Raw genomic sequence first — 17321 nt, forward strand, 5'->3', positions numbered from 1 at the left:
ATCAGAATACTTTTTAAATAATACAAGCAGTTCTTATTCACTGGAATAACATTTAATAAAGACTCTTTGCAAGAATATCATTTAAAACAAGTAATTAAAAAAAAATTTAAGTCAATTCCTACTTAGATCAACAAAGACACATTTTATTTTAGTTACTTTTTTAAATAATTATCCGTAAATATGTTATATAATTTTTTATAGCGATCTACACGCTTCGCCACTGAAGTTATTTATTTCTAAATTTATATCATGCTAAATATCTTATATAAAAGATTTTTTTTTGCAATGAATAAGCTATATCAGACGTCCATTAAAAGATCATATCCACTGATATGTCCTTCATTGAAGCAAGTTTTTTTTAATAATTATTTGTTTTAAAATAATGTTAACAACAAAAATGATTTATTAGTCAATATGACGTGCTGCCAAATATTGGTCTATTTTTTTTTCGTCCATATAAAACTAAAATTAATTAATTAAATTTAATTAATGAATTAATAATTGAAAAAATTGTATTAACATCAAGTGTCATCCACAACAAGTTTAAAAAATGTATTTGAAATTGAGTGGATGAATAAAAAGTATTTTATTAACGATTCAAAATTTGAACAAGATATATCAATATAGAAATAGGGAGAGTGTGAACTAATAATAGGAATTGAAAGACAAAAAGGAAACGAATTGTTTTAAAGATACCTTTATTGCAAAAAGGAAATATTTATAATACAAACATTCACAAATTGATATCCAGCATAAAATGAGGCAGACTCTTTACATATAAAGTACTTAGAGTTAAAAAAAACAATTCTAAAAAATATTGCATAAACAAAGAAAGAAATACATCAATGCTTGACTACTCTAATGAATACATTTATTACAATCTTAACTATTGCAATTATTGCTTTGAATTACCATTTATTCGAACGTCGTGACGTAGAAACAGAGATATCTGAATTTCTCTGATACTCGTAGCATCTAATTTCCACTGGATTTATTTTAATGGAGATAACCGAAATTTAATTCTCACAAGTTAAGACCCACAACAGAAGGTGAGTGAAGAACAGCCATTGAGTTTTAAACACATTAATGATGTGATGAGTGATGCTTGCAGTGCCATCGGTCGACTTTTCGGCATAGCTAAATATTAACTTTTTAAAGTTGGACTATTATTGATAATTTAGATTTTATATTTATTTTAATAATGTGGAATCTGAAACTTCGATTAAATGTTATTATCTCTTCCAGTGAATAAATGGTGAAAGAATTCCTCATACAATTTTTGGACTCGTCTGCTTAGTAATCATGGTATCAAATAATGTTTGGATACAATTCTGCAAGACAATATTCAATATTTAATGCATAACAACCAAAAATTTAATTCTTAACTAAGCTGACAATATCTTAAAGTAAATTTTTTGTATAAAACAGGGAATAAATGTGAAAGAGGTAAAATAGATACGTGTAATACTATTATTTGTAAGATAAAATGCTAGGAACAAAAAAAGTAAGAAATAATAAGGAATTCATGGCAATAAACACCGTTACATCATCTGCCTTTTTAATAAAACGAAATATATTTTGTAACATAAACCATTTTACTTATCCTATATATGTTATGAACATGCTAAGGGAAATCTTACAAAAAATTATATTTCACCATTATCTTAAATTACCTTATGTCAATGAAGGAAACTTTTTTACATGACAGTAAATGCATAAACATAAAATATTTTTAATTTTAAAATATTAAACAAGCTGGTTTTTATAAAATTAAATAATTAGCACCGAAACATTCAATTAGAGATTTCAAAGTAGGAATTAAGCACAACAAACATATATTAATGCAAACGCTTTAACATTTTGCATGTCTTCCTCCAAATACCCTAAATTTCATATAATATTCATTTGTCGCAAAATTTCTTTCAGTTGGCTCTCACAACTTTACCGCGAGCAAAGTTTATAAATGCACATGTCACAGATGCTTAGTTTCTATCCGGAGTCAATTCATAAATGCATAATCCTGGCATAAAATTATTTAAAAATTAAAGAAAAAATAGAGTCAGTTCTCTAATATTTACACCTGGCAATGGATTATATTATTTGAAATGAACAAAATACATGGCAGCAAAATGATCCAAGTTGCTCTGCTATAGAACGACGGAAGCACTCTCATGTCATATTATCAAAAAGAAAAATGGAAATCTACTAATTTATAAATTATTTCACTTTAAAAACTATGTTACATTTTATGCAAATAATTCATTAAATAACATATTTTTCAGGTATACAATCCCCCCCCCCCTTCGCTCTCTCTCTCTCTCTCTCTTTTTTTTTTTTTTTTTTTTTGTATTAGAATTAGTAAAGGCTTCAAGTGAACAATTTATTCATTCTCTCTGGTATGTGTCAACAAATGTTTCTTTAAAGCTGCTGGATAAGAAAATTTGTCACTACAGATGTCACAAACATAAGGTTTCTCTTTCGTATGGGTTCGTAAATGTATTTTTAAATTGGGATGCTGAGAAAATGATTTATTACAAATATCGCATGAAAACGGTTTCTCTTTCGAATGAATACGTAAATGTCTCTTTAAATCCGAATTGCTTGAAAAGGCTTTATTACACAGATCACATGGATATGGCCTTTCGTTCAAATGCGTCCTCAAATGATTCATTAAATTCCATTTAGCAGAAAATGTTTTATTACAAATGTCACATGAATATGGCTTTTCTTTCATATGAATACATAAATGGGCTTTTAAACGCGATTTTTGAGAAAACGTTTTATCACAGATGTCACATGCAAACGGTTTCTCTTTCGAATGTATACGCAAATGTATTTCCAGATCCCATTTTTTAGAAAATGCTTTATGACATACGTTACAGACAAAAAGTTTTTCTTTCGCATGAGTTTGTAAATGTGGCTTTACATGATTCCGTTGAGTTAAAATTTTATTGCATATGGCACATGTATACAGTTTCTTTTTTCTATGTATCACTAAATGTTCCTTTAAATTTTTGGCCTGAGAAAAGGCCTCATTACATAAACCACACACGTACGGTTTTTCCATTTTGTAACTTTCTTTTTTTTTTAAGTAATGCCTATTTTTAGCAATTCCTTAGGGGAAAACTTGAATTTATAATTCAGCAATACAACTTCCTCTTAGTTTAAATGAGATATGAGTATAAATTCCCTCTTTTGTTTATCCAAATAAGAATATTCTCAAACACAAAAATAAATCGTGTGAATCAAAAATTGTAGACACATATAGTTGAGTAATTGGAATTTTTCATTTTGTGATCCTGCAATCCATCCAAGAAATATATCAGTCCAGATCTATGGTTTTTCTATCGATGTTACTTTCTTATTGTTGCAACTTTCCGACGAAAACAAGTTATTTCCCTGTAACCATTCTGATTGTCAGGACACACTTCTGAGAAATTGCACCCTTCATCAAGGTTCCTCACAATGAGCTTCAAAACCTAGATAACATGAAAAACTGATATAAATATTACATTCGGATTTATTGAAAATCATCAAATGTGTGCAAAGATGAAAACAGATCAACAACAATTAGTGTGGCAACTACACTGACGACTTCCCGCAAAAAAAACAAATCGAAGAGTTTATTTCAGTAAATGAAATTCTGCGGGATGTTTTAAAGTCTAATTTGTTTAGCAAGATTCATAGATGCATTCTTTTCGGTATTTATATATATATTTCCTTCAAAATATGTCGTATTGTGTTTTATACCAAAAAAGGGCGGGGATTACTCAACTTGATTGAAAATATCTTTAAAAATCTGAGAAACGATTTCTTTATATTGAACTTTGTTGGGAATGGTTTTAGAAAAATAGTTTCAAATTTAGACGTAATATTAAAGAAAAACTCTAATGTATAAGGATATAGAAGTCTCTTTGGAAGTGTTGGGCATTTTTATCTTTAAACGGTTTAAATAATGCATTTCAAACCTTCATCTTCAATTCAAATGAAGGTAAGCAGTACACAAGCGATTCTGAAGAAATTTTGTGCCGCAATCAGGAATACAGAATATCAATGTATGATGATCAATGTAACGGAGTCTTAAATACCGGGTTACCACTCAAAACTGGAAAAAAAAAATATTCCCCGTATTTCCCTGTACATATGTAAAACGGGCACTCATGTGCTAGTTATAATTGGATATAATTTTAAGGAGTGGAAAAAGCAAGAAAAGGAAGAAACAATGTAACTTTATTTGAAATAATAGCATATTAAACAAAGTTTTATATTTACAAACAGAAAAAAAAAATTACCTTTACTTATTATCAATAATTTTGCAACACAAAACATATATTACCTCTCATGCTCTTTAATTGTAAGTCGCACAAAATTAAGGACTCAGGTGAAATAGAACACAAAATATTTTTGTTATCATGATACAAATCATTTAACGATTACTTAACAAAAAACATTACAAAGCAAGATTTTTTTTTATTTACTTATTTATTCATTTTTGCAAATTCAAGTATTTGGGCATATATTTATGTAGAATTTAAGCCATCAGTTTCATGAAGATAACGGATCTAATCCGTAACAAATAAGTTGCAACATTTCAGTATAGCTTAACGTACATTTTTTAGTTATTTCACTTTCAATGAACAGATTTGAAAATATTTCCGACATATTGTTAAATGAATTAAGGGACGAATGTTACATAACACATTTTAATGCCCGTAAAAATTCAGCTTTAAATGAGATGAAGTGACTTTTATCCATGATGCAAGGGAGATATTCAATCGAAAACTTCTTAATAGTAAATATTTTTTTAGAAAAAAAAAATCCTATAAGTCAATGTGACGCACTTTAATAATGTACATTAGTATCACAAATTTACAGTTGCTTGTCCTATTCGGCCATTCTCTAGAAATCAAAGCCTCCAAAAATGTTAACAAGAAAAAAAAAAAAAAAAAAAAAAGAGTGCAGCAGATCACTTACCACACCAGTGACAGAGTTTTACGGTTAGAAATATTTTGGGAAAGTCATGGTAACAAAACTACTCCAGTTACGGATAAGCTAATTATTTGAAACCACTCGTCTTTGTTTTTTATACGCTCTTCATGAATGAATGAATGAGAAGTTTTTTTATCCCTAGCGGTCACATCCTTGTCAGTATTTCAACTGTAAAGGATGCATTTTTGGTATTCATCTCTTAATATTAATTGTCGCGTTTACGGGAATTATAATCTCCACATCAATTATATTGCCATCTATCTTATGTATAAAGATTTGTATTCCTTCTATAAATTCTGAAAGATAATTTTGAAAAAAGAAAAAAAAAATTCATTTTTACAATATTGTTTAGCTTTAATACAAGCTTTTAGCTTTTTGGTAAAATAAATTCAAAAAGATTATCACTAATCGCTACTAAAATTATTTTAAAATAACTTTTTGACAATGCGACAAAAAAAAATAAAATGAATTAAATCAACGGAGAAATATAACTATATATGCTATACTAAAAATCTAAATGCTCGTTATTTCACAAAGAAATGCGATGTGACAACCTCTTTCTCTACAAGTAATATATTAGATTCAAAAACGTAACCAAGACGGATTCACGTGCATTAGAAGAAAATGCATCAACTCAAATACTATATTATTAAAAATATAATTTGTAAGAGACATCACCAATTTTTTTTTAAAAAGCAAAACAATAATTTAGGCTAATTAATAACAATAATATGCAATTTTTCTCTTTAAAAGCTAATGTCATTAAATTTTACAAAAACTATTCAGTGTAAAATATATAATTTCTTTTATTTTTTTCCCAGGATGACATTTGATATAGATTATTTGCATTTCAGTGTTTGAAATGTAAATGCTTTTTCATTCTTAAGCTTTTCACAGCTTTATATTTGGCCATTAATTTCAAATAAATAAAACTAATAGTTTAGATTCCTAATAGGAAAATATATTAGAATATTTTAATTAAATTGTTTGTGTTTGTTGTTATTTGCTGGAGCTGAAGGTGGGGTAGGAAATACTGGAATGCATTTTGTAACATGATTTAATATCATTTTCAATCATTCTTATACTATTCATTATTTGTATTATTAATTTTAAATGTCTATATATGAAAGAAAGAATATTCTGCTTCTTTAAACATTGAAGAAATATAAGATAAAATATAATATTGCTATTTCAGATTTTTTTTTTTTTTTCAACAATCATATTTTCAGCCAACTAACAATTTCATTGCACACAATTACAAAGAAAATGTATCAATGAATAATAAGAGAATAAATTTAGAGAGGAAATGATCAAATTCAATTGAATATTTATTGCTTCTTTTCATAAAAATGCATTGCAATACAAAAATTCAATCATTGAAATAATTCATTAAATAATAACAATCATTCATTTAATAATAAGGTAATATAGCAATGTTTAAAATAAACTAGAATTTCAAAAATCACATAGGTTTCATTACTAGAAAACCAGCTTTTATTTCTAAAAATATTGACAAAAAAAGGATTATCCAATAAATTATTATTGGATCATTTTATTTTTTATTTATTAAAAAAGTATTCAAAATTGCAATTTAACATATAATTTGAAGTTTATGCCCTTCACATAAAATTCTTTAGAACAAAGAAGAATTCAAGTTATATTAATATGTCAGAAAAAAATAGGAAGAACTGACATTTAGATGAAATTATGACATTTATAAGTGATATTTTAAAATAATTTAATAATGCAATACATATGTTATAAATAAAAGAATCCCTAAATAAATACAGAATTTAATAAATCAATTTATTAATTAAATCATAAAACAAACAGGTTATCCCTTCCCAACATACAAAGAGAGTTTTTAGAACAAAATTTCCATCAGAATTCATATGACCAATCTTATTCTGAACACAAAGCAAGTTGATGTAGAACTACATAAAAGCATATTACTATTGCCTATGTACATGCATGTGTTAACAATCTACAGGCTAGATCCTTTCACTTACAGCTACCAAATTTCGAAAATAGGAAGTAAGCATCTTAGAGATTATTTAAAATTTTAATTAATTAAAAATTAAGCTGAAGGTGTGGTATTTTTTTTATTTTTATTTATTTCATGCAATAGCAATAAAATATTAAAGCACAGAAATAAATTTCACATTATATTAAACTATGAAAAATTGTCTTTTTTAATTTTGTGAATATTATAATGAAAAAACTTTTTGTTGAATTTTGGCAATTTTTAAAACACATTTTTTGCCTAATTTTTAACAGATTACATTGTTGCTCTGAAATTCAAACCATTTTCATTTTTTTATTAAATAATTAATAATTTCATTTTCTTCCCTTGGTGAAAGTGAAGGAAGGATTGTGTTTAATATCTAAGCAGTTTACAAAACAAATAAAAAATTGAGGTTACAGTATCATGAAATTAAAAAGGTAGACGAACCTGATATTTCTATTTTTAATAGTCCTATGATGTTACGGGACTTCTTTCAATCAGAAAGATTCACATATACAATAAATCAAACTAAAGTAAGACATTAAAATCATATTACTTTAATGTCAAATAATTCAGCAAAATAATGAACATGAACTTACATTTACACAATTTATCTCAAAACAATGTTATCGAAATTCCTGACAAGTCTGTTGATCATCAGAAGCAACTAACTTAATATAAAAAAAACCTTATCAAATATGGTGTTTTATTTTTTAACTAAGACATTGCATCACTGGAAAATCATCTTGCACTAATCAGAACTATGAAAGCAAGATAGGACAAAAATTTTATGTCATAATAAAATATCTTGCTTAATAACTATACTAAAAAAACTGTAGGTGCTAAAGAGAAAAAGGTTTAAATTTGAAAAAACAAACACTTTAAAATATATTAAAAACTGCATAATTAAAAAAATCATGTAAAATAATTTGAAAAGGATGAATAAAAGTTTAAAAAAACATATTTAATAATATTTATTTGGACTTTTTAGAATAATAATTTTTAATGTCACTTTTTTTGAGAAACTGAATTTCTAACTTAGTTCATAAAAACTTATATATAACTATTATTCTGTTCATATTTTCTTAATATTTGAAAATGAGTCAACAGGATTTCAAATTTATATATATATATATATATATATATATATATATATATATATATATATGCAAATGGCAACTGATAAAAACCTAAACAATAATTCAAATGACATAGCAATAATGCAATATTCCTACACTATGTATATGTATATGATTATAACAAATGTATACATATATATTTAATTGTATCATCTCATCTCAAAAAGTTCTTAAATGACAAAAGTAAAAAAAGAAAATTTTAAAATAAATTGCTCATAATTAATCTATTTAATTAGTTATTACAGAATTCTTTATCATGAAATTTCTCAGCTTACTGAGAAATTTTGCCTCCCTTGCAATAAACATTAAAACACACAATAAATAAATTTTCATTAGAGCAAAAACATTTATTTTTAAAAATACTGTAATCAATTAAACATTAAAATACACAATAAATCAACTATAAATTTTCACTATAACAAAAATGTTCAATTTCATAAAACAATATAATCAATTTATTCAAAAACAGTTTATATATATGTCTGGAATAAATTGATTATACTGCCTTAAATATAATTTCAATATGAAAGCAGTAGCAATCATTTTGCGTCGTATATACTTTTAAATATATCTCGGCATCTTCTGTATATATATTCCAGAGACGTCAAACACTCAAAATAACAACATTTTTATTCCCTACTAACTATATTTGTCGTTCCCCCTTCTATTTCGTAACGGAATGATACAAATGTCTAAATTATTAATCTTTTGAACAATTTAGTTGTTGTATAAAATGTAACACTCACAACTTATAGAAAAGATACTCATCTCTTAAAACAAAAGAAAAATATGATTTGCTTAAACCTTACTTAAAAGCACTCCAGTCGTTCTCATTCAGTAAACAAAACATTTCTTGCGCCATGTCTCCTTTACGCCAAATCTTACATAGTACGTCAAATAATCGCCAAGTAGTAAGTGCAGCCCATAACGAGTTCATCGAGAAATTATTCCGTGCATACGGGTTTTAGACTAGCGGCTAAATCCACAACCCTCGATAGACAAGGCCTCTGAGGGCTTCCGTGACGTCACAACGAGACGGTACACTTCATTCCCTTAATGTAAGTCCCTGCTAGAGATGCATAATCCTCGATTTTTTGGATAACAAATAATATTGCTATTGTTATTTTTAAATATGCGTTCCAAATATCTGTTATTTCAATCATATTATTAATTAATAATTATTACTTAATATTAAGTATAAAATTTATTAATTGTAATTAATACTTAATTTACTAATTTAAGTAAAGTGTGATTGAATTAATATATCTGTTTCAGCTTACTTCTTAAATTTTTTTTCTCAAAACTATTTATTTAATTTATTTATTATAGCGAACCATTTTCAGGAAAAGGTGAGTTAAAAATATATATCATTTCTATAAAATGTTTACTTTAGTCCTATATTCTACCAATAGATGGCGCCAGAAGTAAGCAGAATACATGCAATCAAAGTCAATCATGTCACGAGCAATTAAAAATGATCTGTATGGAATAGTGGATCATCAAATACGAATATCGGTCACTCCCGTAAAGTGGAGCGGTGACTTCGCACTTTCCAGTGAAGCCTCGTACTTTCCGGGGAAATCACCGCTCCGATAAATTTCAGTGATATGCAATTCAATGATACGATACGATAATTCCAATAACCGGTCCGTTCACTTTTCAATCCAATCACAGATTTCTTTCGAGAGCTTCCATTGGGCAGATCGTATCGATTGTTACTTTCCAGTAAAGTCACCGTTCCGGCAAATTTCAGTGATATCGTATCGATTGTTACTTTCTAACGTGATCCAAAACCTGTAATCGAAATATCACCAGTAAGATCGTATCAAGGATTTGAATCACACCCCTCTTTGAAAAGTATTGATCACTTGTATTCGTGACTTTTTGATATTGGTTACGTAATAACCGCTCTTAAAATATTCGTCATCCCTAGTCCCTGCGCGCTAGAGAGTCAGGAGAAATTACTTTTCACTTGTTAATATCATTTCATATGCTTCCATATCATGCAATTCAACACACATATATTGCAGAATTCATTAATAATTAAAATGCAGTCGCTTTCCACATCATCCTGGAGGTACGGCGCTTGGTATGCATTACCTTTTTTGCATCATGTGCAGGGCAGATTTCCCAGTAGGTGTATCTCCCCTAGATATAAAACTATTTATGTAGCAAAAATTGAATGAAAAAATTGTTGATTAATTTCAAAACAATTCCATACAAAAATGGTTTTATGAATATTTGCCGTGACGTCAACTCCAAGAAAGAAGAGCCTTCTTATTTAACTATATATTTTATCATTACTTTGTTAGAAATATCTTTACTAAATTTATCAAATTTTCTTTCCTTTCCGGTTTTAGAAGAGCTTTCCAAACTATCATGTAATTATTCAATAATGCATTGACTGCAGACCAGATTACTAATCTATAAACATTTTCTGGTTTATGTCCTGAAATGCCTTTGCCATAATCATGTACTTGTTCTTCATTCACTACATCATTAAAAACTATATCTGCTGCGAAATATTTTTGATTAGAAAATTTCTAAAATTCTTCTTCATATATGGTACATAAGTTCTGAATTATAATCAGAGCCGGCCTTCTCTATAAAGGAGATTGGGTGCAAGAAACCATTTGTAGCCCCAAGTTTTTTGCAAAGTAAAAAAGAAAATATATATATACAAACATAATATATAATACTATTGCGTGTATATCTGTTAAATGATTTTGTTTTTGCTTTTAATTACTTCAAAAAAATCACAATTTTTTTTTTCGATGATTTGTATAGCAAATGCTTGTAAGCTTCTTCACACCTTGACCAACCACAATTCTTCCTTACTTTTAATTTGCTGAATTTAATTTGAAATTTCTTATATCAGTGATTAAGTTGACACATTTAATAAATCTATCTTCTATCTGTACAATGACAGTATCAATTACTATGGTATTTTTAATACTCAAATTCTTTAACTTCATCTTCTTTTATTTCGGAATATAATCTTTCTTTTTTGAATTCGTGTTTTAAGAAAATTTTCTGAAATATTCAAATTGCATTCCATCACTTTTGCTTCGTCTAAAAATGTGTTGAATTTTGTACTTAAATTTTGAACTTCAGTTTTAATTTTACTGATCAATTTAAAAGTCGAATAAAAAAACAACTGCTTTTACTTGAATTAGTTCATTGGTAGTGTTAATTTTGGGCAATATTGAAAACTATAGTATTAAGTATAAAATAAATGGCATTTCTTTTATTGAATCAAATATTTTAACTTCGGATACCGCTGTACTATCTCTATTTGCTTCAATAAATTCTCCTAGGATATTACAAATTTTTTCAAACTGTGTATACATTGCTTGCTGTGTATACATTGCTCCATTCTGACTTCCCAAAAGGTATAAAAAAGCATATAGAAGTTGCAATATCCAAAAAAAAAATTTTTTATAATATATATTCTGGAAATGGTATCACAAATTAATAAATTAAAAAAGTATGATGTGCAAGACATATAAATTGCATGTGGATTTAGAGCAACTATTCTAAATTGCAAAGCTTTGTACTTCCCTTTCATGTTGCTATCTTTGCCTTACGCCTATCCTCTACAATTCATAATATTTAAATCTAGCTCACTTAAGGTTTCCAACAGAGGTTTTGTTAGTCCTTCTCCAGTCACACTGATTACTTTCATAAACTCTATAAACGACTCATTTATATTTAATCTTTTCTCTTCAATATTTTCATACCTAATAATGGCTGAAGTGCGTTTGTTCTTAATGGGAAAAATCAAGATTATAATACATCTGGATACTGCTGTATGTGGATGATTTTGAATAGACTTTGATTTTGCTAAGGATTTTTTTATACTTTGTTCATTTGATCGCAGTGCTAAATGATGCCCAATTCTAATTTTCGAATTTTTTTATTCTGTTTATATGATTTATTAGCACAAAGTCGTTTACTAAATTATTCGATTAAACAAACAAAAATTTCCATTATTAGGAGTTCCTATAATTTTCATGGTTTCCACGAAGTGAAAAAATATAGAATCATAAAAACAATTCTCAGTAATTTAAGTCGTTCCATTTTTTTTTTATTTATATTTACTTGTTTGGTTTTCATCCACAGTAAAACACAATTTTAATCTATTTCGTAATTCTTTCCAACCAAGAAAGGAATTAAAATGACAAATAAAACATTCATGATTTTGAATTACAATTGACAGTTTTCTCCAGCTATTATAGCCACTTATAATAGTGTAGATTGTTCATTTCCCTTTTTTTTTTTTTTTTTTTTTTTGAAAATAGTATATAAAAAAATGTCGAGTTTTGCGTTTTCAAATAAATTAACCTGCTGCAAATAAATTAACCAATTTTCACTAATTGGCATATTTTTTAGTAGTGTGTGGCGGAAAATGATCTACCTTCAGCATTTTTAGCAAAAACTTCTTTCTGTTGTACAAGTCCGTTTTTAACGCATTCTAAATTTATCAGTTATAATACTTGGTAAAGGAAATTATTCGTAAATATTGACTTCCTTTAATGTTTAATTTAAATACAGTAACAAATATACAACAGAAAACAATATATAATTTGCTTCGGTTTCGAAATATATCTGAATTCCTGCTCGTTATTGCAATTCTTATAGGAGACTATACTAAAAAAAAAAATCGATTTTTGGCGAAAACACTGAATATATATATTTTTTTTATTTATTATGCTAGATTTCTAAAAAATTTCGTTTATAAAACTTTTTGAATATAATTTCAACATTCCATTTATATAACTTCCACGATGAAAACTATCATTTTTTTTCAATTAACATGACATATCATTCTGGCGTAATCTGTATTTCTATCTACTGCAATCTAGAATAAAATATAATTGTATTTTTTCCAAAATTAGATCTTAGTGCACGAAAATTTCAAGAATCTCATAAAAAATGGACTCAAATATTGACAATCTTTTGATGGTGTAAAAAAAAAAAAAAAAAAAAAAAACACTGAAAAAAATTTTTTTTTACAAATATTTTCGTAAATTTTTAGCAATAAAAGAAAAAGCCAGTATCTGAACAAAAACGAAGCTAAAAAATACTTAATTTCCTTTAATTAAATGTAAAAACTAATTAGTATGAGTTATTTTGAAATCAAATTAGAGAAACAGTGATTGCCCCCTGTCGGGTTTGTTTTGCCCCCCCCCCACTCCGTCGGCAAGTCTCTGGTCGTCCTAGAACAGGAGTGGCGAACCTTTATAGATCAACGCGCCATTTTCTCTAAAGAAATGTTTAATGAGATATAGATGTGCCGCACTGTATAGTAGTAAATGTTTTAATTGTACGTGTAAGTCGAATTAACGTAACATTAGTATGATTTCGGTTGTTGCAGATTAGATGACAAATAACTTATATTAGGGTTGTAAGATGTTACTTTTGGCAGAATGCATGCTGCATTGGAGTCATCTGCCAAAAGGTTTCTAAACGAGTCTTTAAGGTTATTCACCTCTGAAAATAATGATTCGCAGGCATAGGTAGACGAAAATATGGTTAAAATAGCATGAGTCGGCTTCTTCGAACAGTTAAATGTTTGAATCGAACGTTCCCAAAATTTCGTTACTGGCATTTTTACTTATTTTGCTAGTTAATCTTTTTGTTTCAATCAATTCTAATTTTTTTCCTTTTTTCAATACGTTTTTGAATCTGGAAATCAATTAGTTACACTTCAAATTCTAACCGAATTGGTACAAGTTCAGTTTATCAAATGAAGTCATATCAGGGCGCATAATAAATTTGAGCGTTTCCGATCATTCTTTGAACTGAAAAAAAATCTTGCTGAAAATTTCTTGATTGAAAAATCAATTACGAAAGTAAATTCTTTAGTAACTTTTTCATAATCTTATTTCTCATGTATACATCTAAATATTTTTTTTTTTTCAGATTTGTGAAGTCCTCGTAGTTTTTTGTAATAATATCGTTTCTGAAAACATACAGTTTAGCGTCAAAAGCGCGAAAGATCCATCATGGCGATAATTGTTTTATTTATGATTTGAAAGCTTTATGTTCAGTTCACACACATGTCTGTAAAAAACATCCATTTTGATAGCCACATAACATCCAACAACTGTGGGTATTGTTCAATTTTCCTATCATTTTGCAGAAACAGTCTGATTTCTTCCAAGCAGTCAATAAATCTTTGAAGCAAGTTCCTGCGGCTCAACCAGCGAACATTATTATTGTTGGACCATTAAGTCATCATACACCGAATTGACTTCATCCAACAAAGCACTAAACTTTCGCTTATTTAAAGCCTGTGACGACATGAGGTTGTCTATTTTTATGACTAACGCCATTACATTATGAGATGTTAAACCACTTTTAGCACACAAGGCTTGTTAGTGAATAATACAGTGAAATTCAAGAATCGAATGTCCTACGTCTGTTTGAAATAAACAAATAAAGCCCCTCCCCCTTTTTTTTTGAACGCCGCATTTCGAGCACTATTAGTTGTTACTAAAACAATTCGTTTCAAATCAATTCCTTTCTCAGCAAGCGAATTTTTAGCAACCTCTCAGCCTAACACACTATCTTTGAAGACTGCGTGACGGTGCGAACCAATGCTATTGCTCGATTTTCTTCCATACATGAAATAGGGTAGGGAATAGGAACAGTTCCCTCGCGCACCGCGTCCGATCACTCGCGTTTGTTCGTAATACTTTATAATGAACTTTGTTATTTTGAACTAAAATGCAAACCGTTTAGACCGGCTGCGTGCCCAAAATATTGTGTCGCGTGCCATGCCACTGGTTCGCCATCCCTGTCCTAGAACATCATCACTAGAGTGTGATGATGTTCTAGGATGAATGCCTGCACCTTTGACACCCACTTTTTAGAGGAAATGAATCACTGCTTGTTGTTTCTCTTTCGAGCAGATTTCCAATGGAGCAGTCATGATCTATCGGCAACAAAAGAAATTAAAACGGTGGAATTCGGATAATATCGCATCGGAATAACAATAAAATGATCGAACATAGAAGTAAATGGGCACAATGCAAAAGTAATGGCGAATATTATTCACATGCCTTTGGAGTGCACCTCGGAGCGATTTTTAGAAAACTTTTATTATTAACAGATTGAGACAAAATTTTGGCGTTTGTTCCCATAACTTCAAAAAATAATCACAACACAATAATAAAAATTGCATCATTTTATAAATCAAAAATCATCTCTTCATTGATACAAGTTCCTCAGCGTTTTTTAAAAATATTTTTAATCAACTTTAAAAAATATTTTCAGGCATTTTTTACAATTATATATGTTACGGCCAAAGCCCGAAGTTCGGCCAGTTCACGAATTGGCTGGCCAATTCGCGTTTTGGCCAAAGTCCGAAGTACTTGCAATTAATATTGTATATTCTACTTTGGCTGGCCATTTCGTGAAGTGGCTGGGAATCCTTGGCCAAGTGCGATGTGATAATTGTAGATTGACCATTAGGCGGCAAATTTCATATTTTTTGAAGCGATATTTCGGGAGACAATGTGATCTAGAATCTTTAACATTAGGTCTATGGAACAGAAAAAGACTAAGGGTCACCCTTAAAGGTAGTAGATAAATTGAATACTCATTTTGTATTTGTATTCATACACGATACGCACCGCATTTGCTCAAGATATAATTCGTCATTTTTAAGGACGCAAATATAATCTTCACGCTATCACGTTGTTACAGCATATACGTTCACCGAATAATATGAGAACAGAATAACACGAGATCATATTTTTATATATTACAAGTTTATTTTTAACTCATAGGTATCACTTATATTTAAACTCGTTTCTGAAATAATACTACTTACTTACTTTAAAAAAAAAAAAAAAAAAAAAAAAAAAAAACTTTACTTAAAAAAAACAGTACACAGAAGTACTCATTTTTAAATACTTCATTTTTAACAGTGTGTAAAACAATCTGCTCTTGATTTCTTTCTTCCTACTTAGGCCGATAGTCCCAAGCCACTTGGCGAATTGGCCGGCCAAAGCCCGAAATCAAGAAAAGACCGGACATTGGCCGGTACATTTACAGCAACGTTGGCCAAAACGCAAATTGGCCGATTTCGGGCTTTGGCATTAACATATATATTGTTAAAATGAAGCTCAAATAGTTTCCATTATGGCTACTTACATTTCATCTTGGCTTTTCTTTTTTTTACTGTTAATGATCAGGATGCGAAAATTCGGCTTCTTTTTCTGTTGAATAGGTTTTAGATTTGCTTTTTTTTTTCTCCACTACTTACAATTAAGCTTTAGTTTCAGAATCAAGTGATCGCGAAAATTTTTTGCAGCGAGTCCATTTTTGGACGTTACTTCCATTTCCTTTGATACGTGTAATGGTAAAAGTTAGGTCTTCTAGCGTTTTATCTTATACAAGGAAGGCTTCATAAGATTTTGTGTAAACTATTGAATGGCATTTCAAATAGAACAATTATCAATTTCTCTGAATTGATGATATCTTGGACTCACTTTACAGGAATGAGTGGTTCTCTAAGGTGGATTTAAAATGCGGATATTGGTAAGTTTAAATGCATCGAGAGCATAATGGATCTTAGTTGCAATAACTTTGAAAACTATAGCGCTTACACAGCAGGTATCTTGAGGATTTTAGCATCAAACAAGCTTCATGATAAAGCATATAGCAACCAATGTGAATTTTATAAAGTCGTCTGCAACTTATCTGTCACTCAAGTGCACGGTGGTAGGTCATTTTCAAAGTTGAAGATCATTAAGTTCTGAAGATCATAAGTAAAATTTATTGTCTGAGAAATTGAAATCCTATGCGTTGCTTTCAAGTGAAAGGGAATTGTTGGATGATTTGAAAGCAGAAACAGTTACTGGTAGCTTTGCACAAACATCAAGAGAACTAAAATGCTTCTTAATGCAATATACTTCAGTACCTTTGAGCTGCTAATTTCCCAACAATAAAAAATCTTCTTTTAAAATATTAAAATTGGTATATAAATTCTACTTTATTTTAAACTTGAATTAAAAAAATCTCAAGCTAACAATATAGCTTCACACCTATCAAAGACTAATTTGAAATTCAATATTAATTTGCATTTATATTCGATATTCCTTACATCCGCAAATATATATAGTATTTGCATACAGTAAATAGGGATATATCTAACATTTCTTTTACATTGGGAATAA

This window comes from Argiope bruennichi, chromosome 10, assembly GCF_947563725.1.
Source record: "Argiope bruennichi chromosome 10, qqArgBrue1.1, whole genome shotgun sequence".
NCBI classification, from domain to species: domain Eukaryota; kingdom Metazoa; phylum Arthropoda; class Arachnida; order Araneae; family Araneidae; genus Argiope; species Argiope bruennichi.